Source organism: Acanthopagrus latus, chromosome 12 (assembly GCF_904848185.1).
Source record: "Acanthopagrus latus isolate v.2019 chromosome 12, fAcaLat1.1, whole genome shotgun sequence".
NCBI lineage: Eukaryota > Metazoa > Chordata > Actinopteri > Spariformes > Sparidae > Acanthopagrus > Acanthopagrus latus.
Genome location: NC_051050.1, coordinates 25,264,280 through 25,290,740, shown reverse-complemented (window position 1 = coordinate 25,290,740; position 26,461 = coordinate 25,264,280). Strand labels below are relative to the sequence as shown.

The following is a 26,461-nucleotide window of genomic DNA, read 5'->3' as shown; positions in this document are numbered from 1 at the left end:
GTTTGTAGAACCAAATATGCGACTGCTGATGTTAAAGTTGCTAACATTAGCTCGCGAACATTAGCATCAGTGTGGAGGAGATCAGATAATTTATTTGTTGATTGCATTTCATTTTGTTTTATTTAACTGAATCTGAAATGTAACTAGTAATTAAATGTAGTAAAAACAGAACTGCTCTTCACCTTCAAATCAAAGTGTTTCCACATTTAAACAGGTGAAGGTTTCCGGTTTTAATCTTTGTTTCATGTGCAGATACTTCAGATGGTGTCTGACATTTAATCAGCAATAACTTCACTGTGACATTAAATAAATGACTTTATCATGGTTCTGCAGTGATGTCATTTATCGTGACATTGAATAAATAATGAATTTATCATGATATGATTACTAATTGTGACATTAAATTTAAAAAGTGCATACTTTTTATTGTAACATAACATAAATAATGAATGTATTATGACTTAATCGTGACATCACATTAAATAATTCATTGTGACATAATTACTTTATTGTGACATAGAATTTAAAAATAAATACATTTTATTGCAATATAACATAAATAATGTAGGTATTATGACTTTATCATGACATCACACTGAATTTATAATTTATCGTGACATTAAATAAATAATGACTCTGACATTAAATCGATAGTCACTTTTTAATGTCACGATAAAGTAATTATCTGACAATGAACTTATCATGACATAATTACTTTATCGTAACATAAAATATTACTTTTTATTTTGACATAATATGAAAAATGATTCAATCGTGACATCACATTACATAAATAATGTATTATGAGTTGACATTATTTAATGTCACGATAAATTAATTATCTGACAAATAAAGACTTTATCGTGACATCACATTAAACCCAGTTGAGTGCCCGGGCTCAGTATGGGCCGCGCTGATTGGTGGAGGCGGGCTGACGGAGCTGACGGAGCTGCCGGAGGCGTCACTCCCATCCAGCAGCGGTGAGTCCGGCAGCAGGACGGAGGAGCCATTCATTCTTCTGTCGTCCGGAGAAAACGTGGAGGATGAAGCCGAGACACTGACGGAACAGAACAATAAACCCAGGAATAAACCCGACCAGAAGTTCCGAGAAGAAGAATCCAGCAGAAACTTCAACTTTGTGGATTTCCAGACGCGTCGCTGCAGAACCGATCCAGCAGAACTCAACCGTGAGTAGAGAGAAAAGATCCGCTTCACTTTTCTACAGCAGAGCAGAGATGATCTGTGTGGGAGGTTCGGCAGAGGTTCGGCAGAGACTCTCTGACGCTTCAGTGTGACTCTCACACGACTTCTCCAGGGTTCTGGTTCTGTTCTCGGGCTCTCGGAGCTGTTGGGGGGGAAACTCGTGGCAGGGAAGCCGAGCAGACTGATGCTTGTGTGGGCAGAGCAGCTCAGCCTGAGACCCTGTGAGCTCCAGAGACCGTCGGTTCTGTCGGTTCTATCTGGGTCGGACTGATACCAGAACAGAGGCGTTTGTTAAAGCTGGTCTCAGGTCAGAAATACAGAAACATTCATTATTATCAAGACGATGATTGGATTAATGTGACTTCAGTCCATCAAAGTATTTGTTAATAATCTGTCAGAAAAGTGTGTAAAGGTTCCGAATTTCTCCAGAACTCAAGATAACGTCTGTAAAAGTCTTGTTCTGGTCAAAGTTTTGGTCCAGAAGTCAAATGTATTGAGTTTACTGTTGAGAGGACACCAGGAGCTGGAACTTTCTGTTTAAATCAATTAAACTAGACAATGGTTGGATTATTCACTCAACAACGACTTTAATCTTCTAAAATCTGCTAGAAAATGGTGACAAAGGTTCTTAATTTCTCAAGATGATATTTGCTAATGTCTTTTTGTGGTTCTGAAACCCAAATATATTGAGTTTACTGTCAAATAGGAGCTGGGTCGCTGTGTTAAATCTCATAAAATGACTCAAAATTACCATTTTCTGTTTGCATTAAGACTCAAAAATGACTGTAATGTTTTAAAACCGGACAGAAAACGTTGCCTCGGTCCGCCCTGAATTCTCCAAAGATCACGATAACGTTTGTAAGTGTCTTGTTAGGTCCGATCTGCAGTCCAGAGCTCAGATATATGAAGCTTCCTGTCGATAGACGACATGAGGAGCTGGAACTTTCTCTCTGTTCCTTTAAAACTCAGCTCGTTTGACCTGAACACCTGATCCTGTGGACGGGTCGAAGGTGTGAGTCTGACAAAGTGCGACCCAGATTCTGGTTTTGTTGTGTTTCAGCAGTAAACCTGAGATGTGGTCTCACCTGTGGGCCTGTTTCAGGTCTCCTGGGACAAAAACACCTTTCTCTCTCTCTGTGGATCTCAGTGTCGCTGACGTCAGGTTCTGTTCTGTTCTTCACACGAGGAAGTTCTGCTTCACTTTTCATCCACGTGTTTCCCCACAAGCAGCGACTTTTTCCTTCTTTTCCACGTGTGATGCTCTTTTATTGCAGTGTTGTAACAGACGCAGTGTTTTTGTTCCAGACCTCATCGCTGCGGTAGGAAACATCCGAGCCATATGTTTCTGTTCCACGTGGACTCTCTCTGCTAATAGATTAACACTGTGGAGCTGCAGTTAACTGCCATGACTGCTTATTTTCTCTATCTGCTGTTGATGAATGTAGATCAGTGTTTGTCTTCAGATGAACATGTTCAGTTTACGCTCACAGACGAGGAAAGAAACCAGGAAATATTCACATTTAACAAGCTGGAATCAGAGAATTTAGACTTTTATTGTCTTAAAACACGACTGAAACTGATGAAATAGTCAACAAAGCGACTGACTTATTCATCGTTGCAGCCGTGCTCTCGTGGACATAGCCTATGCTAATTATGAAGCTAGGGCCAACAGGCAGTTAGCTTAGCGTAACAGCTAGCCACGGCTGTGTACATACGTAAAAAAGAAACGCTGCTAAATCTTACTAATCACGTGATGATGACATTTATATAGTGTAACTTTTGCAAAGCCATGCTAGCTGTTTCCATCTTGCTAGGAAGCTAAGCTAACTGCTAGCTAAGCGTGTGCCAATGAAATGCCAACAAGCATATCACCCCCAAAAACTCTTAAAAAGTTACTCAAAGTGATAAATCGATTATCAGAATAGTTGTCGATTGATTAAACATCTGTTCTCTGTAGTTGAACGTATTGTTGTAGCTCCATTAGCAGCTGTGTGTGCAGCTGCTGTGCTTTCACTCACAAGTCTATATTCTGTAATTAGCTTGTGTCTTTGTAACTCCTGACTGAGCTTCAGATGTTTTAACGACGCTGAGGTCATCACCGAGCGAGGGACCAGCCTTGAAAGATGGCGGTCGGGTGGATGGGTCAGGGATTGCCGGGTGGTTTGAGCTGATGTGCCAGAGCACGTGGTCCCTCAGGGCTCCGTGTTCGAGCCCTTTGGTTCATTCATTACCACCCTGCAGAGAAACTCCTGTCGGCCACAAGGAAAAGCAAAAATACATTTGCTGCTCTCTCCCTGGCAGCCGGGCAGCGCAGATGCTTTGGAAAACTTCTTTCATGTTTTGTTTTTTTCTTCTCCTCTCCTTTCCAAAACAGAAACTTTCAAAGCACGGAAAAAATCAGCAGCCGCTGTTTTTGTTGCCCGGTGCAGAGGAAGCAGTTTGTGATGCTTCTAATGAACGTTACAGAGAATCCAACAGAAGTTCATGCCGACAGCGTTCCAGATCTGCTTTTGTCATGAATCCAGGATGCTGGCTGCAGTTTATGGACTCGGTCGGTATATTTCTCCTGAACTGAAGATTAATTCCAGTGGATGAGTTGATCTTACATCGTCTCTACGCAGTCAAACACTCACTTTTATGCGTCTGTGAGTGTAAATATCTCTGCTGATGGAAATCAGACCCGAGTATATCAGTGTGGTTCTGAAACCAAAGCCGGGATCGTGGTGTCACCGTGACCAGAGCGTGAAATCAGCTGAATGACCGGCTGCTCCCGGGTCAGAGGTTAAACCCGACGACTCCGCCCGGCTGGGTCTAACATCTGGAATACAGTTTGTCTGACGGATGATCTCCTCTGTAGATAACAAGGCCAGTTTATTTGTGCTGTATTTCCTCAGACTACTGTCACTGCTGCACTTGTACATGGAGTTAGTTCCCAACAACATCTGGTTCTGACAGTCGGCGCTGAACTCGTTGTTTCACCTCGCAGGATTATTCTGCTGCTCAGTAAAACTTTCAACAGGAGCATCCAGGAAGCGCTCTGATCAAACCAGCACATCTCACAGGCTGCTTTTAATTCCCGTCTCGCTGCCCTCAACTTTGTTTATTTGGCTGTAAAATTGACGTAATGCTAAGAGGACAGTCTTAAAACTCAGGCGGGTCTAAACTGAGGCACATTACGTTATTAGGTTTTTCCATCCGAGCTTCTAAAAGGATTCTGAGGGAATTAAAAGCAGCGCCGTGTCCGAGCTCATTTCTTTTTTAATACAGGCGGTTCAGAGACGGACTGTCACGTCTGTCACATGCAGAGGACGAGCGAGGCGTGTTTTTACTGCCGTGTGTCCTCTGAACGCAACGTATGAAGCTGACCGGGTCATAACCTGAGCTGTCATTAACGTGAAGCTAACAGCCTAAACATTAAACTCAAAGTGCATCATTACAACTCTGAGGCTGATGTCGTAGTAAAGACAGGAACACAGAGCAGCTTTTAAGTTAGTTAGTTTCATCAGAAGTTGTTTTGTAATTAGATTTAATGAGTTCTGGGGACATGTATGGATTCTGTGTTGAAGTGTGTGAGGTCATCCAGCACTGCAAAGTAGTTCTGGACTAGTTCTGGTCCATACAGATGGATCTGGTTTGGTGTGTGTGACTGTGACTTATCGAACGTGCCCACGCGACTGGAATTAGATCAGCCTCGTCAGCCTCTTGACTTGGTTTTCACTTGTTTTTGACGTGCAGTTTTCTTCAGAGAGCTGGAGGCAGCAGGTGGAGGTGACGGTGTCCAGCAGCCTTCTGACCTTCTGACTCTCGGGCCTCTACGTGGCCTCGCTGTGGGCAGTCATGCACGCTGATTAGATTAGGCTCCTCTCTCCTTTCTTTTCTTCGCTCTCCTGGTCTCTCCATGTTCTCCGGCCCTCTCCGTCCTCTGAGCCCCCCGTGGCTCCCGGGCTGAGCCTCTCCTGGGGGGTACATCTGCCTCCAGCAGCTCTACAGCCGGCTGTTTACTGGAAACCAGCAGGGTGGAGTCCTCACAACAACAAAGGCCTCACCCCACACTTGTCCTCTCTATCCATTGAGATCTGGCTGTGGAGAGAAAGAGGGTGGATGACTGTGGGGGGGGGGCAGGACCCTCCTGCCGGGTGAAATGAGGAGAGAGGGTTCTGTTCCTTTGTGGCGGGCTGGGGGTCGGTCTCAGGGGACCGCACGGCAGACGGGCGGTGGGTTTTGCAGCTGCATGGCCTCCGGCACTTATCTGGTCCCTGAGCAACCGTGGGCTCGTTAAACTCTGCCGGTTGTGTTCAACATTCACTTCACTTGACGTCTCTTTGTCAGCGCGGCCTCTCCTGGATCCCGTGTGATGTCGTATCTGACCCGTTTGAATACGACCGGGCTGGACTCACTCAGAGACTCACAGCTGTATGATAATGCTGAAAGGTTGTGACCCGCCACAATGGACCGCCTGTGTGTGATGTGAGATAAGGTGGTATCGTGTGTTCAGTCGGTCTCGGGTCACAGAAAATTCTCTGAGCCGTCTGAACGAGATTACAAGAGATTCTGTTGGTGCATCGAGTGTTTTCAGGGTCCAGATCGTAGTAAACAAAGAAAATAATCAGGAGACAGAAACAGTCTATGATTTTATTACCTGTTCAAACAAAGCTGAGAGTGATTATTATTATTATTGTCTCTATCAAATTGTTGTTTTTTCAGTTAAGAGTTTGCTTACAAACCTTCTTGATATCATGTAGGAGTGTAATTATTACTTTCACTGTCAGTTAATCGTTAGTTTGGTCGATTAAATATTGATTTTGTTTCTCAGAGGCAGAGATACTCAGTTTACTGTCACAGAGGAAAAAAAACCAGAAAATATTCACATTTAAGAAGCTGGAATCAGAAAATTGTGACTAATAAACCAATAAAAAATTAACAAAATGGTTCCAAATTCTTTTCTCATGGATTAACTGATATTGCAGCTGTGCTCTCGAAATGTGTCGCATTATTTTTAGGGACCAAAATAATTCACAAACCACAAAATAAAACTCGGATAAACACAAAACCTGTGTCTTCTAACCTGAAATCCACAAATGACCAGCTGCATTCTTATTGGATGAGAAATAATTATCTGTAGTTTCATTTTGAGTCGACTTTCATTTATTAAAAAAATCCCCTGATCTCCTTTGTCCAACTTTTTAGCTTTCCGACTAAATTGTTTCACTTTTAACTCTGTTCTCCTGGGACGTCCTGCAGCCGGTCTGAGCCCACGCTGCTCTCCACCAGAACTGCTCATGTTTGGGTTCTGGTTTCAGCGGCACCATGGAAACCCAGCTTTGGTTTGAGTCTGGCAGACTGTCACCCGTCATTATCACCGCCGTACCCTCGGAGCAGCAGCAGGACCGACGGCTGTCCGTCTGTCTCTGCAGCCGAGTTTTAATGGAGGTGACTCATGTGAGATCTAAGGCAGGTCGCCGGTTCTGACCCGATCCTGCTCACATTACAGACCGTGTTCACAGAAGTTCACCGTTTGTCCAACTTTATAACTGACAAACTGCTAATTTCTACCCAGGAAGCCACAAGTTTCTCCAGGTGAAATGAAAACAGCAAACTAAATCTGTTTTCTACATCTCTGCACATGATTCACCGCAGATCCAACAAGCTAGTTGCTCTTTAAGATGATAATCAGAAGTGATCATCATGAACCGGGCTTTCTTTAACAGAACCTTAAACTAAAGTCTGATAGTTAAAGAGATGCTCCTCACATTTAGAAGTGAAGCTCAGTTACTCCAGCTGGCAGTAAGCTAGTTAGCTGGACATGCTAATGATCGCTAAACACACAGTTTTAATCCAATAATTACACTTTAGCTGTTTTGTTTTTGGGTGACTATTCAAAGAAGTTATTTAGCAGAAACCTTTTGGGTTGTTGAGTGTTAAACCTTTGTGTAAAACTACAGAAAGACTTCTGTCTCACTGATGTGGACTGGTCTCCGGGTCAGCTGAGGTCCGTCTAATGATGTGTGCAGCTGTGATTTGATTTGTAGGGTGAGCTCTCTCCAGGTGAGGGTGACGACTCCACTGGACTGGGACGGGATAATGTTACCGGACCTGTGGGACCACACAGACACACACACAGTGTTCAGATCTTTTTCCTGTTGTTTTGTGGTGTAAAATTACAGATTTCATATGACAGGAAAGACGCAGTCAGGCTTGATTTCTTCGCTGTGACTTGAAACGATCTCAGAACAACGCTCCAGTTAGTTCACCGCGCTGATAAGAACAGGCTTAATTGAATTTAACTGGAATTTGCCAGGCTGGTTTTCCCAGCCACGGGCTCGTCAACAGATGCATCCTGTTTGATAGGATCTCAGGTACGATCAGCGGCGACCTGCTCCGGTCAGACAAACACCGACACAGTTTTATCTTCAGCTCAGAGTCGGCTCACCGCTCCTCGAGTTACATGGATACATCCAGAAAAGCATCCACGCAACAACAGATTCCTGCAGTTGTCTCGAGTTTTCAATTCGTGACCTTTGCTCTGACTCGTCTGAAGCCTTCACACAGAGAGAAAAAAGAAAGCAGGCGGTGAGACATTTCTTTGTTTGCTGTTGTCTCTCGGCCGGCCCTCCACAGCTCAGTGCTGTTTGCCGTCTGCAGGCAGCAGAGATGACGTGAAGAGAGTAAACACAGGCGCAAGAAAAGTGAATCATAGAGCGGAGTAATGATAGTGTGGGGAGACACAGAGCAGGCATGAAGGAAAACAAGTTTCATAAAAAGGAGGAGGGAGAAAGAGAAGGACGGTCTTTTGTTTCACAATTAAGTGGAGCGGCCGAGGTCAGACATCTGTGATCCATCTCCAGGGCAGCTGCCTCGGTCGCCCCTCCTCCTGCCAGCGTCCTGACTTCCCTTTAACAACCCGACTGCCCCGCAGATCATTCACTCTGAGGGCCGCCGCTGCTGTAATGGCTGCCGCTGACCTCCACACGTTATTCTGTCCATCTGTATCAAATCTACCATGTTCAGTCAACACCAGATCGCTCGAATATGGATCTGAAAAATGCATGATTTGCTTTTCTTTCTTCCACTCTGTAAACCGTGTCTCATGTGTTAGTGTAGTCACTTGTCACATGACTGAATTAATGATTCGCCATCAACTTAAATCAGTCTGGTCTGTATCCAGCAGCAGGTCAGACCTCCCTGTCAGCAGTTTACATCTGAACTTTCCCAACTGAAGAGCTATTGTCTAGCAGACAGCGAGCAAGAAACACAAGACGTGTTGTTGTGGAATATTTTCTGTTTCTTTTCAGCGCGGAGGAGGCAGAAATGTCGGGGATGGAAGTTTGTTTCTGTATCACTTCATACCAGAAACTAAATAAGAGAAAATGTTTGTGTCTCGGTTGACTTGAGCTTCTTCAAGTGTCGACTGAACACTGTCGACACCTGAACGGTATTTTGAGCTCGTATCCACTTCAGTGTGTTCGCAGCTCAGTTCAGGCAGTTAAACAGCAGTCATGCACTTCTCCGATCATGTAAACACTTACCTGATCTTATCTCCCCCTCGTCTCTGGACGGCGAGGCACGTTAAAGAAGCCGTTATGGCCGTTATTGTTGCTGCAGAGCTGTTGGATTCCTGCAGGCCAACAGCCGGTGACGCTGGGAGGGGCTCAGGTTCAGACGATGTTTGTCTCCCAGACATGATAACACAATTTGGCAAACATTAGCAAGTGTGTGTGTGTGTGTGTGTCTGTGTGTGTGTGTGTGTGCTCACATGAAGCCCCTTTGCTCATTATGTCTGTCATCATGTCTGGGAGAGATCTGGCGAACATCCAGTCCAGAGAAATGACCCTCCTGCCCACATTACAGGGCCGTTAATCCACCTGTCTGCCATCAGCTGTGAGGACGTCGATGATGACGTCACCACACCTGTACGAAGACGAGTTAAAGTCGCCTGACGGTCGTTATTTTTTTTTTTATCTCTTCTTCCTCTTTTGATTTTTCACTTAATAAGGAGGATAAACCAGCCGTGCTGCAGCATCTGTTGTGTTTAACAGACTAATCACTGCTCGCTGATGTCATCTCTGTGTGCGGTCTGTGGTTTACATGCATATAAGCACACACACACACACACACACACACACACACACAGAGGAAATTGGATAGAGTGTGGATAATCATTGCATTAGTGCAGAGTGTGCAATCAGTGTGCGCCTCAGGCAGTGAAACACACCTTGTGTTTTTACTTTACGGCCCTCTTGTGACGGCTCGAGCTGCAGCGCTAAGTGTTTTCTGTGCGAGTGGTTGAGGAGGCGTGTGTGTCTGTGTCCAAGGGCATTAGCTGCTGACTGAGGAGGCAGAGCTGGATGTTAGTGGTGTGATGTCATCAGAAGGGGACAAACTGTCGCTGAGGATCGATTTTAAAGAACCCTGAACGCCACCGTTAGCATGAGTCTCAGTACTGACAATATTCATGAGGTAATAAAACAAACTTTGTTCCATCTGTGAATAAACAAGCTTTAATATGCTCCCAGAACACTGGAGCCAGAAAGGTGGCAGGGTCCGCCATAGATAAACAAATTAATTTACCTATTTAGTTTGAGTCAGTGAACATCTCTCTCTGCTCATGAACAAACTACAGACTGCACCTTTAAAGTGGTTTGACTGGAAACACAGAAAGGGGAAACACCTCCTTCACATAAATCCAAATCTTCACGAGACTCTTTGCAGTCTACATTGTTTCTGTGTCGGCATCGACAGACCAAATCACACCCGAGCCCGGAGCGGAAGCAGCTCCGGCTCCGGCGTCCCGACGGTTCCCCTCGTCTCTTTGAAGAGCTGCTGGCAGAGCGTTCACAGCTGCTCTGTCTCCACGCTGGCTGCTGGAATAATGTGTGCTAAATGTAACGCAGCTGCCCAGCTGAGCAGCGCAGACAATACTCATTATTCTCCAGAACAATAATTGCTTTTATTTATGCTTTTTTTATGCCTCACCATTATCCTGCACATTCCTTTCATTCTGCACGACAGAGTCGCGTCTCGTCATCGACTGCTGCTGGTTCTTTAATTCAGCAGGACTGAGAGACACCGAACTGAGTCCACCGAGCTGCCACTGAGCGGTTTCTGTGGTGCTGATGCAGCAACAGTTTCCTACTCCTATAAAAATATTCCAGTGACACACACACACGCACACGCACACACACACACACACACACACACACACACACACACACACACACACACACACGCACACACACACACACACGCCTGAGCCCAGTGATGAGGTCATCGCTGCTCGCGTCTGTTTTGTATTGTGTCGGGCAGCAGCTGCGATGCTCGTTCACTTGCAGTCTTATTTAGTCGTACAGTTCGGATTGTGTGTCTGTGCTGCAGATGCAGATGTTCCCTCGTGACTCACAGCTGTAAATCACTCTGACAGGTTCGACCTCTCGGATCGGCCAGGTGAGGTCAGGAGACGATCTGCTCTTTGCTCAGGACTCTGAATCACTCGTTGAACAGTTTGTTGAAGCTTCAGTGTTGCAGAGTCGGTGTGTGTGTGTGTGTGTGTGTGTGTGTGTGTGTGTGTGTGTGTGTGTGTGTGTGTGTGTGTGTGTGTGTGTGTGTGTGTGTGTGTGTGTGTGAGCTCCTCAGCTGGTTATTTTAATGAGAGTGTCTCTGCTCGGCCTCACATGCCTCTCATTACTGCCCGGGGAGAAGAAGAAGAAGAAGACTGGAATGAGGATGAATGTTAAGAGGAGGACGAGTCGTTTTGTCCTTCTTGCTTCCAGATGTAAATGTTTGTGCTCCGTGTGTCGCAGCCTCGACAGAACCAACCGCTGATTTACACTCGACACTTTCACTGAACAAACTCTGACACGTTGGGAAGATCGACATCACCCTCGTGTGTGTGTGTGTGTGTTACTGAAGCTACAGGAAGTTAGCGTAGCTTAGCATAAAGACTGGAAACAGAGAGGGAAACAGGGTGATGCTAACTTCAGGTCGTTCTTTTCGCCGCTCTATATCGTAGAAGGGCGAGGACGCGTTCATCTAGCTCTGCCGAAGAGGACGTCGTTAATCTTTACATCATCGAGCCTCTCGTCTGTGAGTGGATGTTTCCTTTTGCGCGATGATACGAAAAGAAAGTAGTTCCTCCATGAAGCTGCTCACTAAAACCTCTGGATTACGCCGAGCATCTGGGTCAGGATTTCTGTAAAGAGCCGTTGAGCTGTGAAGTTCAAATGTAGTGTTTTAACGCCGTCGAGTTCAGTTATATTAGCGAGAAAACAGAAATCTCGACAGCTCACACAACAACAGTCGAGATGGATGAACCTGACCACAGGTGAGATCTTTGTCAGGATCAGTCTCTCGGCAAGAAAACTAATAAGTGGAGTTCCCAAACGTTGAACCGTCGACAGCCCACATACTTCCCCTTCCAGCTCTCCTGTTCCCAAAGCCCTTAAATACTTTAAGAAAGAGCCTTTTGTGGTGGGGCAGCAGACGTCCCCACATAATAACCTGCCCCCAGCTGTGGAAGGGTTCAACAGCTCAGCCCCGAACTGCCGCTTCTCACACCGTCTTAACTCGGAGGTTTCCAGAGTTTCACGCCTGCACGGGCTGGATTGTGCCGCTTAGAGGAAAATCCCCTTCAATTTGCGTATCCACTTCTGTAATTGGAAAATGTCCGACAAGAATTTTTGCGCTGCAGAGGACGAAACTCGACAGCGTCGGCGTGAAGAAGGGCCGACGTTGTTTCTGCTCTTCTCTCTGTTTTTAATACATTTCATGGGATTTATCTGTAGGATTGAGGTTCCTGTTTTCCATCAGATCACAGCGTGAGAAAGCGAGTCAGGTGTGACAGATTGTGATACCTGTCAGGTCTTAATCCTCCAAAAATACAAAGTGATGACCGTGTTATTCGCTGAAAGCATCGGTTCAGAGGCCTGCTGTCGGCTGGTATGCTGTTTATTAGTGCGGCGATCCCAGTGAAGCTTCTGTGTGTTGGTTCAACATTACTCCAGAGTTTTTACGCTGCTCATAAATCTCGATTTCACCTTATTTGATTATGTTACATTTCCTTATCAGAGTTTCACTTCGCACAAAAACAAAGCTGGTGTTCCGACAGACGTGGAGACCGACGTGTCCACGCCTGACGTCACTGTTTGGACTGTGAGTGTTTCAGTGTTTCAGAGTCGAATCGATAAGGAATCTGTCAGGAAACATAAACCGACAGCAGGTACTGGAGGCCGTTCATGTATCTGTGATTAGAGAGGACTGTCGCTGAGTCCACTGATCGATTCAGAGCGTTGTCAGATAAAAGCGTCTCCTTCACCGTCACATCATCCGCCCGCCAGCACAAACTCTACCTTCAGCTTCCTCTTCTGTGTTTGATTAAATCATCGTCTCATCTGCTCAGTTGGTCGAGCGCTCTGCAATCCTGTTAACATCGTGACTATTGACCCGACAGTTAACCGAGCTGAGTGCTGCTGCTCTCTGGACAGGAGCCATTAAAAAGTCAAAGGGACGAGAGTCGGCCGTTAGTTAATTATCTACATCCTGACGTATGTGTGCGTCAGTGTGAAGAGAGTCACATGAAACTGTTTGATCGGTCGTCCGGATGAGTTTTCTCTGATTAGCTCTGAAAGTGACGGGTTGTTTGCTGCCTCGAGGACGCTGTGATGATTTAGATAAAGTGTTTGTGACAGTGCTGCTGTTTACTGTTATTAAAGGGGCGGATCGCCTCCACTGACGTCAGGAGAAATCATTACACTTTTATGAAATTCCAGATTAAAGTAGCAGTGATTGATTGTTTGACCACTTGAGGGGAAAGCTGTAAACAAAACGCCGACATTTCATCACGGCAGGAAATTGTTGCGGCGAGCTGCTGAGAAGAAAATCAGCTCGTTAATCACCCAGAAGATCAGTGTTGCTGTGATGCTGGAGTGAAATATATTGATATTCAATACCACAGACGAGAAGTCACACAACACAGAGGGCATGAAAATTAATGAGTCTAAAAGTAAAACAAAAAGTAAAACTGCTTGAGAAAAGATCATGTTTCAGCTCAAAACACCTGATTCTGTCGCCACAGACACAAAGTGTCCTGAAGTCTAGTTAAAAATATCCAGCGGTTTCATGCTGACAAATGTATAAACACCTCAGTTCCTCTGGATAATATCCAGCGGTTTCAGGCTCAAACTCTGCAGCTCGTCTTTAAAGTCACATTAACATGTTACGTGATTGTGATGTTTTGCAGAAATGAAAATGTCAAACATTTGATTTAATTCTGAGCTGTTTTGTATGTAGATCAGTTCTTTATGAACCGACTCGATGATGATGAGTCTGTCTGAGTTGATCTCAGAGTGTTTGTGGTCACTCACCTTTTCTTCAGTGACTTGGTTGTCTTATATAACTCAGTGTGTTTTGTTGTGCTGCACATTATGCAACTCTACCACTGGGACCGTCGTAACGCCAGACGAGGGACGCAGACATCAGCGTTTCTCCTTCTCCTTTCTGTTTTTATGAACATGTGAAACAGTTTAAAGGTTTTCTCCAGGTGCGGCTGCTCCTCCGTCTCAGGTTTGGATGGAAAATACCAAACGAGCTAAAAAGAGAAAAAAAAAGATGCTCATTTACGCTGCGGTTCTGTGCTTTGGACTCACGGCTGCTTTTGTTTCTGCCGTCTCTCTACAGGTCCACAGACGACTCTGACATCATTCCGATTCAACCTGAAGATTTGTCACGAGATTCCACACAGGAGGTTTGTCTTTTATTCTCATCGGTGCTGTTTGGGTCCAGAATAGATCCTTTTTTCCTCAGGAGGCCCTTGTGAGTTGTGCCGACCAACCAAACACACAGAAATGTGGTTTCCTGCTTTTCTTGTTATGATGTTTTTGGGGTTCCTGGCACCTGTCAGCTACCAGTGGAAACACAAGCTGGTCCCCAGGCTCCTATTGTTCCTGCCAGGTGTTCCCCTTTTTCTCCTCTCAGTCGGATTCTTACTGTCAGCAAGTTCTTCATATTTCTGTGTCAACTAAACCTGACTCACTCACGTCAGGCCTGCAGCTGATGATCAGTTATTATCTTGATTATTTGGTGAGTTTGGTCTAATTAGAAATAATCATTAGTTGCAGCCTCTTGTCGCAGGTGCATCTGTCACATTAGTTTTGAATATTTAGCTAAAGAGTTGTTTTTCCGTCTTAGATGTATTTCTTTCGAAAGTCTTTGGAGGTAAAAATACCCAAAGATTTAAATAAAAAGCAAAGATAAAGTAGATTTTTGTGACTAACACAGTCGTGTGATGAATCCTGAATAATTGTTTTAATGTTCCGTTTTTATTTAAGATGTTTTAAAGTTTGGGGTTTAATTTAAAGTTCTGATTCTTGTTGCTCATTAACTGGAAGCTGAGCGTGTTTTCCGCTTCACCTCACTGTGAATCGTCTTTCTTCAGACGATCTTCTCTGCTGCCTTCGACGGCTTCAAGTTCACGCTGTATTTTCATTGTCTGCCTCGCTGACGGTGTATTTATCTGGACGCAGGAGGAAGTCGGGGGCGAGCGTGTTTTTCCAATATGGAGGAAAAACAAAGCGGGCTGAGAGATAATGAGCGGGACCACCTGTGAAGGTCGTTTCATTGTGGAAAGCCCCCGCTAAGATAATAAACAGAAGACCCGTTTGTCACTTTGCTTCTAAAACAGGCCGACCTCGTGACAGCGCTCCACTTCCTGTTATCTCACTTTGTCCTGTGGACGGACAGGAAGATAGAAACAGGCTGATAACGAGGCCTCATTTGTGAATGAAATCTATAAACTTCAGACACTCTTATTAGTTAATCCAGGCGTCTTTCAGCTGGTCTGACTCATCTTCTAGATCATATGAGCCCGGCATGGTTCAGGCCAGGCTGACTAAAGGTCCGCAACCATCTCTGCAGTGTGATGGATCCTCTGAGGTTTACTGTCTGATGTCAGGACGTCAGGAGGAGAAAAACACTGTGAACATTATCACCTCGTCCAGGAGAAAGAAAAAGAGCCGCAGTGACGTCACCAGAAACTTTTTGTGAAAGGTTTAGATTTTCTTGAGGCGTCTGCGGTGACGCTGGTCACAGATCAGTTCTGTCGCTAAGAGGATGTGGACCTGAGCTCAGACTGGTTACGTGAATTTGTCATGTTTTTGTTGTTGATCTGTTGTTATGTAACGACGTCTCAGCTCATTCCTTCACTTTCTTCTTTTTGTTTTCCTGCCGTGTCGGCTCTGAGTCAGACCTTCCTCCTGTTGTGTCTGTAGGATGCTGCGCTGGCCTCCAGTCTTTAGATATCATCTGAGTTTTTCTTCTTTGACTCCTCAACACTCGTCTCTTTGTCCTGAAGTGAAAGTGCTTCTCTCTTTACTCCCCCAGAAACCAGCCTGACAATAGCAGCACGCTTCTTCATCTCTCAGCCTCCCGCCTCCTCTTCGTGCCCTCAGCGTCTCCTTTTCAGGCGACTTCTCCCCTCATTTGTCTCCATCCCTCCTCTCCTTCCTCCTACACATGCCGTGAACGTGGTTTGCCAACAGCCTCGACAGCGGGGATGATATCACTTGATAGTTTTATTATCTGAAACTGGAGAGGCTCTGGTGCCAGCGCTCCTCAGACATGCTTACTTTTGATTCAGAGCGGAGTATCAGGTTTTAGCTCAGAGTGCCCGACAACAGCTCTGCCCCCCCCGGGGGCGTTTGGATAAAGCAGCCAGCCAGGTCTCGGTTTGCAGGGGAGTTTGTGTCGGAGCCACAGGGAAGTTGGGATTAAACTGAGCACAAAACACAGCGAGAACAATGCTTTTATCCCCCCAGAGAAGACGGTCAAATACCGACAGCTCAGCACAGTCACTGATTTCCTGAGTCTGGCCTGGAAACAGGAGCAGGGGGATCAGAAGTGGATGGACTTTCCTCCCGTGACCCCCTGTGTTTATGGCCCCCGGGGCTGTTTGCAGGGCCGAGGCGGGGCTGGAAATGGTTAAGCATAATAGAGACAGTGTTCAGCCTGAGGGCCCCGGACTCTGCAGCAGTGGGAAACTGAGGAGGGGTGGTGGGGCTCCTCCGGGCTCCTCCGGGCTCCTCCGGGCTCCTCCGGACTCCTCCGGGCTCCTCTGGGCTCCTCCGGGCTCCTCCGGACTCCTCCGGACTCTTCGGTCCATCAACAGTCAGAAGAAATAGGTGTGAGGATGTAGCTGTTTATTTCTTTGCAGTCAGTTTCACCAGTTTCTTTTATTTTTTGACACTCATTAAATGTGTGAAGCATGATAACAAAAACAAATAGTCAAACTAACTTAGAATAACTGTTATAATATAAAGTTAATGTTTGTTTAAGAGGTGATCAGTTATAATCTGAGATTAGTTGTAAGCTGCTAGAAGAGGTCAATAAGTTTCCAAACATGAGCTGCAACTCATGATTTTCATTGCTGATTAATCTGCTGCTTGTTGTGTTGAGGTCAGAGGTGCACAAACATGAAACCAGAAGAAGAAAAGAAGCACCTATTGTATTTGAATTGTGTTGTTAAGATGGATAATGATACAGCCCTCATATGAAATATCAGAAAAATATCCCTAATTTTTCCAAAGTGACGCGTTCAAACATCTTCTTGAGTCCAACTTGCGGCTAAAAACCCAAAGACTCTTCACTTACAGTCAGACGTGACAAAGAAAGGCAGTGAAAACATGGCTGTAAATGTGACGTCACATATTTTCTGTACTTCTTTACTACTACTTCAGTTCAATATGCATTTAAAAAGAAAGAAATGTTGCCCTGGAGCTGAGAAGCCCTGGAGGTTCTGGATGTTTGCACACAACAAACGGTGCTGATTGTTGCCGTGTTGTTGTCGCTCTCTGACATCATCGCTCCTTTGTGATGGATGTTATCTCAGTTTTTTTTTGGCTCTTTAATCCTGACAGATGCCACACAGACAGAATCAGACCAGGGGGAAACAAAAACCTGCTTCATGGCAAACAGCAGAAAACAATCTTTTCACAACATGGCCGTCCAGCGAGACCCTCCTCGTCTGCCGCGCTCCGGTCGGCCACCCACTTTGAGGCCCGACTGTGATGTGTCAGATGGTCTTTGTTTTCCATCACCCTCTTAACCCTCGTGGCGTGGCCCGCCATGCGAGGGCTGTTATGGTCAACATGAGAAGATCTGGGACGGCTGACCTGAACCTTTGTCCTGTGACTCCACCTCAGCCCTCAAACCAGACCGACGCAGCGACACAGCGTCAGTCGCAGCGTATAAACAGTTGACCGCTCACACTGGGATCATATAGAGGCGTCTACACGTCCACATGTGTTTGTATGTGCAGTGCTACGCTGTGTTTTCATTATGTTCTCTGTATGTATTTGGACTAAAAAACACTCTTGGGATTGGTGGGGTTGTTTTCTTTTTCCCCTCAGACTGCTTGTTTCTCCACAGTTCGTCCAGCTTCTCCTCTCAGTCGGAGGTGTTGTAAGTCTCCAGTCCTGCCTGTCAGCCACACACCTCTCACAGGTGAACTCCCCGCTGACCGCCAGCTGTGGATCGGTTCAACACTCGCGTCTCTGCACCATTATTCCTTCTCCCTCCCTCTCTCTTTCCCACGCTCCCGTCTCACTTCCCCCGGAGCTCAGTGTTGGGATTTCCTCACCTTCAACACATCCGTGTGTTTACGCTCCAGCTGTACTCCAGAGAAAGTTCATAAATTAGCAGATATGCCGCAGAGATGGTAACTCTCCCACACCACGCTGAGCTACAGCCGCCGCTGACAAGAGGAGAGCAGATAAAAATGATCTGATGTGGGCGAGCTGGGGAAATGTTTCTGTCTGTCCACCTCAGCTGTCGTATGAAATAAGTAGAGTGGTGTGAAATATATGAAATAAGATGTTGAGGATGTTGAAGCAGAAAATATAAGTTTTCAACTTTAAACTCTAAACTTTATGTTAAAATCAAGCAGATGGTAGAAGGTAGAACTGAGGCTGGACATCCAAACTTAATGCTTCTATAGCGCTGACATGAACGTGTTGAGCTGCAGTGATTTATTGATTAGTTGTCAACTCTTGAATTAACCAGCAACTCTTTTGATAATCAATTAATCTGTTAGTAATTGTTTAAAAGAAAGAAAATGATGGATCCTTTCCTCATTAAACTGAATATCTTCTGTTTGTGGACAGAACAAAACATCTGAGGTCTGTGTAAAGATGATGGAGACAGGTCTGTGTAAAGATGTGATGGAGACAGGTCTGTGTAAAGATGATGGAGACAGGTCTGTGTAAAGATGGTGGAGACAGGTCTGTGTTAAGATGATGGAGACAGGTCTGTGTAAAGACGTGATGGAGACAGGTCTGTGTAAAGATGTGATGGAGACAGGTCTGTGTAAAGATGGAGACAGGTCTGTGTAAAGATGGAGACAGGTCTGTGTAGAGATGATGGAGACAGGTCTGTGTAAAGGTGGAGACAGGTCTGTGTAGAGATGATGGAGACAGGTCTGTGTAAAGGTGGAGACAGGTCTGTGTAGAGATGATGGAGACAGGTCTGTGTAAAGATGGAGACAGGTCTGTGTAAAGATGGAGACAGGTCTATGTAAAGATGGAGACAGGTCTGTGTAAAGATGATGCAGACAGGTCTGTGTTGAGATGATGGAGACAGGTCTGTGTAAAGATGGAGACAGGTCTGTGTAAAGATGGAGACAGGTCTGTGTAAAGATGATGCAGACAGGTCTGTGTTGAGATGATGGAGACAGGTCTGTGTAGAGATGATGGAGACAGGTCTGTGTAAAGATGATGGAGACAGGTCTGTGTAGAGATGATGGAGACAGGTCTGTGTAAAGATGGAGACAGGTCTGTGTAAAGATGGAGACAGGTCTGTGTAAAGATGATGCAGACAGGTCTGTGTAAAGATGGAGACAGGTCTGTGTAAAGATGATGGAGACAGGTCTGTGTAAAGAGTCATCCAGTCAACAGCATGAACCTCTGAGCTACAAACCGACACACTGAAAACTTTTCTGTCTTGTCACAGCTAAACTTAGCCTGGTTGCTAACAGGATCAAGCTAAACACGTTAGCATCTCTGATTTTTACATTTGCAGGGATTTAGCTCACCTACACAGTTTTTGCTGCTTCCTTGGCTTCAGCACCAGATAGGATGATTGTGACTAGTTAACAAAACCTTTAAATCAAGAGAACTTTGGCTTCTTTTGATAGAAAAACCTGTTAAGATGAGGTGAAAACAGTAACATTGGTTCAGAAGCCTGGATGTAAGTATCAGATGGACCCGGCCCGACCCAGGCCGTGGGTTAGATGTTGAACATCTGCCTCCGTGTGCCTGCTGATGGGCCTTGAAGTGGCCAGATGGTCGTAGCTGCTCCCTCTGTGGGATTCAAACTGAGCTCAGGCTTCTCTGATTGCACTGAGAAGTGAATGTAAAGCAGTGAAGACGGTTTGTCGCTGCAGATCAACTTTCAGACTGAGCTTTGAGTCGGGTAATGTGAAATGCCTGACATATTTGGGGTCTACTGTTTACATCCATATGCTTCTTCTCCTGGTCAAGACGTTTGTTTTGCACTCTGGAGAGTTTGTAATCCACATCTGATCCCACCACACGCTGAGCTGTCAGTATTATTTGCCTCAACTGGAAACTCCACGAGCTCGTCAGAGCCAAAGTTCCATCTGTCCGTCCGCCTCCATCTTCTTTCCACGGCGGCTTTTAGAAGTGAACCCTGCGAAGCCTCTTCGGGGCGGCTGGATGCTGGAGTGACGTAACACGTCGCAGGCGCAGCTCAGAGTGGAAACACGTGGAGATAAAAAACCTCATTGAGATATCTGAGGCCTGTCTGAGAATCACAACACGGGCCAAAATCAAGCATTTGGTTTCTGTAGAATGAAATCAGTTCCTTCCTGACTCAGACGGCTTTTATCAGGCTCTGGCACACCTGAATATTCAGGTCACAGGTGTGGAGCCACAGAGACAAGTCGTGTTCGCTGGTTTCCTTCCTGAAGTTTTAGAGACCGATGACCAAATGAAACACACCGTTATCTTTAGGAAACTTGTGGTTTTCTCTGGTTTGAACATTGGCCACTTGGGGGCAGCGTGATTAGTGACAACAACCAACAAACTGATAAATATGAATTAATGACGGTTTAACTATCAAATCTGCTGTTTCCTGTGTCCTTCCTTCGTTCCTGTAACATCAGAATCTGATTGATTGGTGGAAATTGGCGACATCACTTCAGACCGATGAGAAGAGGGCTGATTAAAACAGATTCAGCGCCTACTTTGATCATTCTTTCCTTGAGATACGGTATGTTGTATTTAAGTCTGAAACCAAAGTTCATCCTCATCTTAGTAAGGTGGCTCTCTGTTATCTGACTGCTGTCAGGTTTCCAGCCTGCTTTGCTTCACACTTATCCACTTTCTTCAGCTCCACCAGATACGATTGATCTGAGTCTGACAAGAAAAGACGAATTACCGTCCAGCCAACAGCCGAGTCTGCCGGGCGCTCAGTCGGACCCGTATGAGTGATGATCCAGCCTGGCATGTGTACATGTGTGTGGATGTGCTGCTGCAGTTACGGCTGCAGAGGATCTTCCTCCGCTGGCCCGTCTGATCCTCCGGTCTTTGATGTGAAGGCCTGCGCTGTGTCCGAGCTCCCGAGGCTGCCAGCAGAAATCTCCCGCTGCATCTTACAGGCAGCACTGCTGGCTTTCCATTAGTCTGTAAGACGATATGCAGTCGGTGTCTGTCAGATCTGTATCTCCCAATCAGAACCGTGATCTGTGAAACTGGGTCCGCTCAGTCAGGGCTCAGAATATAAACAGGAAGTGTTGTTGGTACCAAACAGCGAGCGGATCAGCAACATCGTGGTTGTAGCTGGAAATGTTAAACCTGCGTTTTGTCTACTTCAGTCTGAAGTCAAAGACCCATTGTTCGAAGAATAATGAGTTGTAAACTGTAAATGTTGGAGAAGAAAAGACAGACTGACAGGCACAACAATAGTTTTGACGGGGGATGGCAGTTAGAGATCCGCTACTGGTTGTTTTTGCTGAGAAAAAGCATTTTTGTGATATTCTAGACATTTTGGGGAGACTGTGGCTTTAAAATGGCTCATTAACCTCTTCCCATCCGACTCACAACCACAGGCTGAGGATGAGTCACCGGGATTTATTGGGAACAGGTTAAAGGAGACGTTTTATTAGCCTCGGGATACGTGCATGTGTGTCGCCTGGACCTACTTCTGAACTGTTATGGCTGAACTTCCATTCAGACTGATAAGAGCGGCCTCTTCCTCCGGCTCTCCGCGCTGCCTCGGCCTATCGGCTCCTCTTCCTGTTCCAGTCGGCCTCTTTTTCCATCTTCATATGGAACTAATTTGTCTCCCCTGTGTGAGCGAACACAAAAGTCAGACAAACGCTGAGGCTGACTGCACCGTTGGCTGAATGCACCCCAGTGCTGCTGTAAGCAATCCTGGGACACTTTGCTCCCATCAGCCAGAAAGGTAATCCACTAGTCAGACAGTGAACCAGCTGCTCCGTCAGGCGGTTAACCCGGGCGGCCAGGCAGGTCTCAGATCAGGCAGATACTCGCTGAATGAGGGAGGATGATACAGGATCTGTGGTCACGTAGTTATTAGACACTAACATTAGCAGTGACTAACAGCTCAGTTTGTGTGCCACATGTACCTGCAGCCCTTTACTCACCGACACATCAACTATCATTTATTAAAGACTTGATACTGATTTTGGGACAACGACTTGGCTGGCTGTGTTAAACCCATCAGATTCTGTTCACAGACTGTCACAAAGTTATTGATTTATCCTGCTAGCTTGGCGTTTTCTTTGTGGCCATTAGCTTTTTACTTTGAGTTCATTTCAGAGCCTGTACGGTATTATTCTTACTGGCATAAAGACACTAAATCAGCACTTCTTCTTTTATCAGAGTCTGTTTTTACTAAACTTAAAATATCTGAACTTCTGCTGGAGGAGTGACTGTGTGGACAGTTGACTCCTCAGTGGTTGTTTGTGGAAAAACTTTGATTTTGATTGCAAAACACATGAAAATACAAACTAGTGGTTCTTCCTTCATGCTGTCAGTTAGTTCCTGTTAATCCTCATCAGGCATTATGTCTTCACTTAAATGTAGGAGAGCAGAAGCCATTCATGTTTGGTACATCTACCTCAGAATTGTACTTTTAATTGTTCATGTAGCTGTTCTGCACTTTGCAATCAGGCAGAACACGCTTCATGTATAGAAGCTTTGAAGCAAACTTACATGAACTGAACTGAAGGCAAGTTTAGTCCCGTTAAGAATGAAAGTGATCCCTGCACAACCAAAGGTTTATCCAACAAGCGTACGTATTCACAGAAGCACACTTCACTTGTGTTTTTGTCATGGAGGTGAAAAAGCATTTAGGCTGATAATAAGAAGTCGGCTCGGCTGATTAAAAGTGTGCAGAGAGAAATGAAAACAGAGCGAAGAGGTGAGAGAAACTGAGACCCTCTGCAGCTCCAGCTCTTTGTTATTTTAACCCAGATTCAGCACTGAAATATGGCCACCATGTGGACTCTCTCAAGAAGTGTGGCTCCAGGGTCGGCCCGGCCAATCAGGGGAGACGTGGCGGTCCGGGGAGGAGGGACGTGGGGAGGGTCCGGGAGTCTGAGTCTGAGAGAGAGAGAGGCATTAAAGTGTGTGAGTCAGAGCAGAGAGGCCACTTCTCCAGGAGAGCTGGACTACCCGCAGACCGATGGAGACAGGTTGGACTCTTGTCTTACTTTCTTTTGTTTCCTGTGTTCGTTTCACTTTCGACCCACAGAGGCGACTCCTCGTGTGAGTGGCTGTCACTCGCTGATGTCATAGCGTCTGAATATTGTGTTTCGGTCTGAATCACAAGCAGCAGAGAGCGTCAGGATGCTGAGCAGATGTGCAGAAGTGTTTGGGAAAGACTGGCTTCTTTACTGTGGAAAACCTGACTGAGCGTCTCTGTTATTACTGCTGAAGAACAATCAGAACGAGACTGGATCTGATTTATTTGCGTGTTGGTCACAGACCTCCTGAGGAGACTTCTGCCATGTGGTCTGGAGCTGCGACGATCAGTCGATGAAATTTAATTAACGTCTTTCTCAAATTCTCTCATGTCAGCATGTTGAATACTTTCTGGTGTTTTTCCTCCTGTGACAGTGAACTGAAGTCGTCAGGTTGTGGATAAAACAAGACAGTTAAAGACGACGCTCTGATCGTTATTATCTGACATTTTACAGACCGAAACAACTGATTGATTATTCCAGAAGGTCGGCCGTTAGCTGCAGCCCTCACAGTAGTATTCTGTGACCAATCATCTCCTGCATTCCCCCTCAGTAGCTGCAGGGGCTTTTCATTCAAACAGATCCTCACAGATTATAAGCGCTGCCTTTGTTTTAAAATTGCTTTGCTGTTGGGTCACATGAGGCGAGAGGAGAGACGTGGAGACGCTGGGAATCCAAAAAACAAGCTGATTATTTGGAGTCGTGTCCTCCGTGAAAACCCTCATCCAGCTCTAAACAAACGCTCTCCATGGCGACGCCGCACTCCACTCGCGGCATGTCCATAGATATGTAGATTGTTTCCTGTCAGCGGCGGCGTAGAAAGGCGTTTCCTGCTGTGATAAGAGAAAGGCTGAGTGGACACTTTGAACAGGAGTTGTGTACTCAGGCTCTTCAACCTTTATTCCCAGCGAGGCTGCAGAGATGCTGATGTGTGAAGAAGCAACTCAACAACAATCTGACGGATTCAAAAGAAATTTGCTTTTCTGTTCATGATCCCCAGAGGATGAATCCTACTGACCTCTCCTGTTGTACCTTTAGTCTGACTTCTTGATGGATTAGCATGAAACGTGTTGCAGATATTCACGATCTCTTTTCATTTGGTTTGATTTGAAGCCTGTGACACTGTGTACAGCAGCACTTTTCCTCCTGATATCTGATCGTAGCGCTCCGTGTCGTCAAGCTTTTAAAGAAAATGTTCACCGAGATGTAAAATCTGAATCCAAATGGTAACAGAACGATCGTTATAACATGATGCTACTGAGATGGACAAACTGATCAGCTTAGCTTCACTTATAGACTCGAGGCAGAAGAGAACAGCTGGTCCTGCTTCCTACGAATTTCAAAAATGTTTTTCTTTCTTCCAAAATAAGAAAGCTAACGCAGGTTCATTAGGAGCCAAACTAATGCAGATGATTTCAGTATTCGACGGCCAATTACTTCATACTGACACTTTAAAACCAAATACACGTCTGTTGCCAGCTAACGTTGCAAATCTAAAGACGCTTCCAACAGCCTCGCCTGTCCTCTGTGTTCAGAGGCAGACGTTATACCTGCTGAACAGTGTTCGCATGCTATCATTAGCATTTAGCTTGGTGCATTATTATACTGGAGTCCAGCTTCATGGAAACCATGTCGTGTTTATTTAAGTGTGAAGTCTTTTTTAAATGTAACGTGTCCCTCTGACAAACCATCGACAGCGTTCACGCGTCATTTAACGCTGCAGTAAATGTTTTTCATACTGTGGTTGAGTTCTGGTTCGGCTGCACTAATGAAACTACTTCGAATCTGAAACAGACTCAACACAACCTGTGACTTCCCTGAGAAACAGAAATGAGCTGGAACTTGCTGAGACTTGGACAGAACGACTTAAACACGTCTGTCACTTTGTCTGAAGCTTCCTTCAGTGTGGTTCAGTAGAACAAGCCGGGACGGGTCTGTTTCTATTAATGGACCTGGTATTTGTCACATCAACACACGTCCAGACGTCTGCTCGCTGCTCCCAGACAAACAGACCTGAGCTGCTATCAGGAGCAGAAGTGAAGCATGGCGGTGTGTGTGTGTGTGTGTGTGTGTGTGTGTGTGTGTGAGGCCTGAGGTGGATTTATGATGTCTGTTATACTCCCGGAGTAACTGTGGGGGGAGACCCTGGATTATTTGAGGCTCGGTTTACATGCACAGAAGAGTTTTCTGCGACCGACCGACCCCGGCACTAATCCTGTGGAGCGCCCACACTGACAGGACTGCTGCTGCCGGACACATGCTGCCCCTGAAGTCTGAGCTGGAGGAGACCGTCTCCACCGTTCCACTGCAGCTTTTACTATTAAATCAATTCTCCAAATGTGACTAAGGGTCAGTGAGTGTTTCCCTCAGGTTGACTGGTTTTCTAGCGGCATGTTTCAGGTCCGTCAGGTGAAGTTTCCGAGTCCAGAAAACAATTCTGGAGCTTCCCAGTTGCAGCTTTCTGCTAAAAAACAACCAAACAAACATCAGATGTTCACGCAGCTCGTCTGCAGAAGTCTGGAGATCACAAACTGATCTGAAAATACTTTATTTACACTCTTTTATAAGCTGAAGTCTTCACTGTAGTCTCTGAGCTCAGTGCTGAATATGATCTCGGTGCTTCTGGAGGAATAAACACCCTGAAGTCCAGGAGAACACAGTTTGTTTTTTTTACACTTTTTGATTTAAAAACTGGATTTATGTCCACTCTCGTGTCTCAACCTCTGCAGGCCAAAGATCTCTGATATCATCTTTGTTTCTGTGAATAATGTCTTTTCAAATAAATTTGGGATCTTGGGGCTTCGGCAGACTTGGGCTGTAATCCGAGTCTCCAGAATGAACAAAGAATTATGTTTTTTTGGTTATATTTTTGTGCTGCAACTCTGTTTTGCTATGAAGCTCCACCTGACCCTCCATCAGCATGAAGGGCCGAGGTTATAACTGGATTTTTGGATGAACTGTTCCTTCAACAGACCGAAACAGCGACTCAAGTCGACTCCATGCTCGTCTTAGAGAGCCTCGACGGGTCAGAGCTGTGTAACCAACGGGCTCGTGATGCAAACACACTGCAGCACAGCGAGGTCAGAGGTTAAGTGTGCAGGTCTTTAAAGCTCCGTATCTCTCCAGCTGGTTCCAATTGATCCAGCTCCAAAGTGTTTTCTAACAATATCCCTGTCAGTGAGGAATTAGCCTTCGCAACTGGCCAGCAAATGTTTGACCTTAAAACTCCGGACTGCCCGTTTGTCTTAAATCCAAACGTCAAACATCCGTCTTGTCAAAGCGCCTCTGGGACTCTGAGCCCTCCTCCTCCTCCTCCTCCTCCTCCTCCTCCTCCTCCTCCTCCTCCTCCTCCTCCTCCTCCTCCTCACCAACGGTCTTTTTCAGAAAATGTTCAGTTGGTGAATGTGTCGGCATCTGTTCCTGCATCTGCTCACAGTGAGGCGATGAGAACGCTGTGATTCATAAAATTAATGTTGGTCCAAATCCATG

General features: G+C 45.6%; 1 protein-coding gene across 4 annotated transcripts in view; it reads left to right on the top strand.

Moving 5' to 3' along the window:
• Positions 1–932: 932 nt before the first annotated feature.
• Positions 933–26,461, top strand: part of lhfpl2a (LHFPL tetraspan subfamily member 2a) — a 34,789-nt gene continuing 9,260 nt past the window's right edge. The window contains exons 1-2 of one of the 4 annotated variants that reach the window (XM_037117974.1): positions 933–1,187; positions 13,873–13,939. The gene's annotated coding sequence lies outside the window, so the exon portion shown is untranslated. Of the gene's footprint in view, positions 1,188–13,872; positions 14,008–22,840; positions 22,925–26,461 lie in introns of those variants that run through there. The other 3 variants (XM_037117975.1, XM_037117977.1, XM_037117976.1) reach the window with 3 other exon arrangements.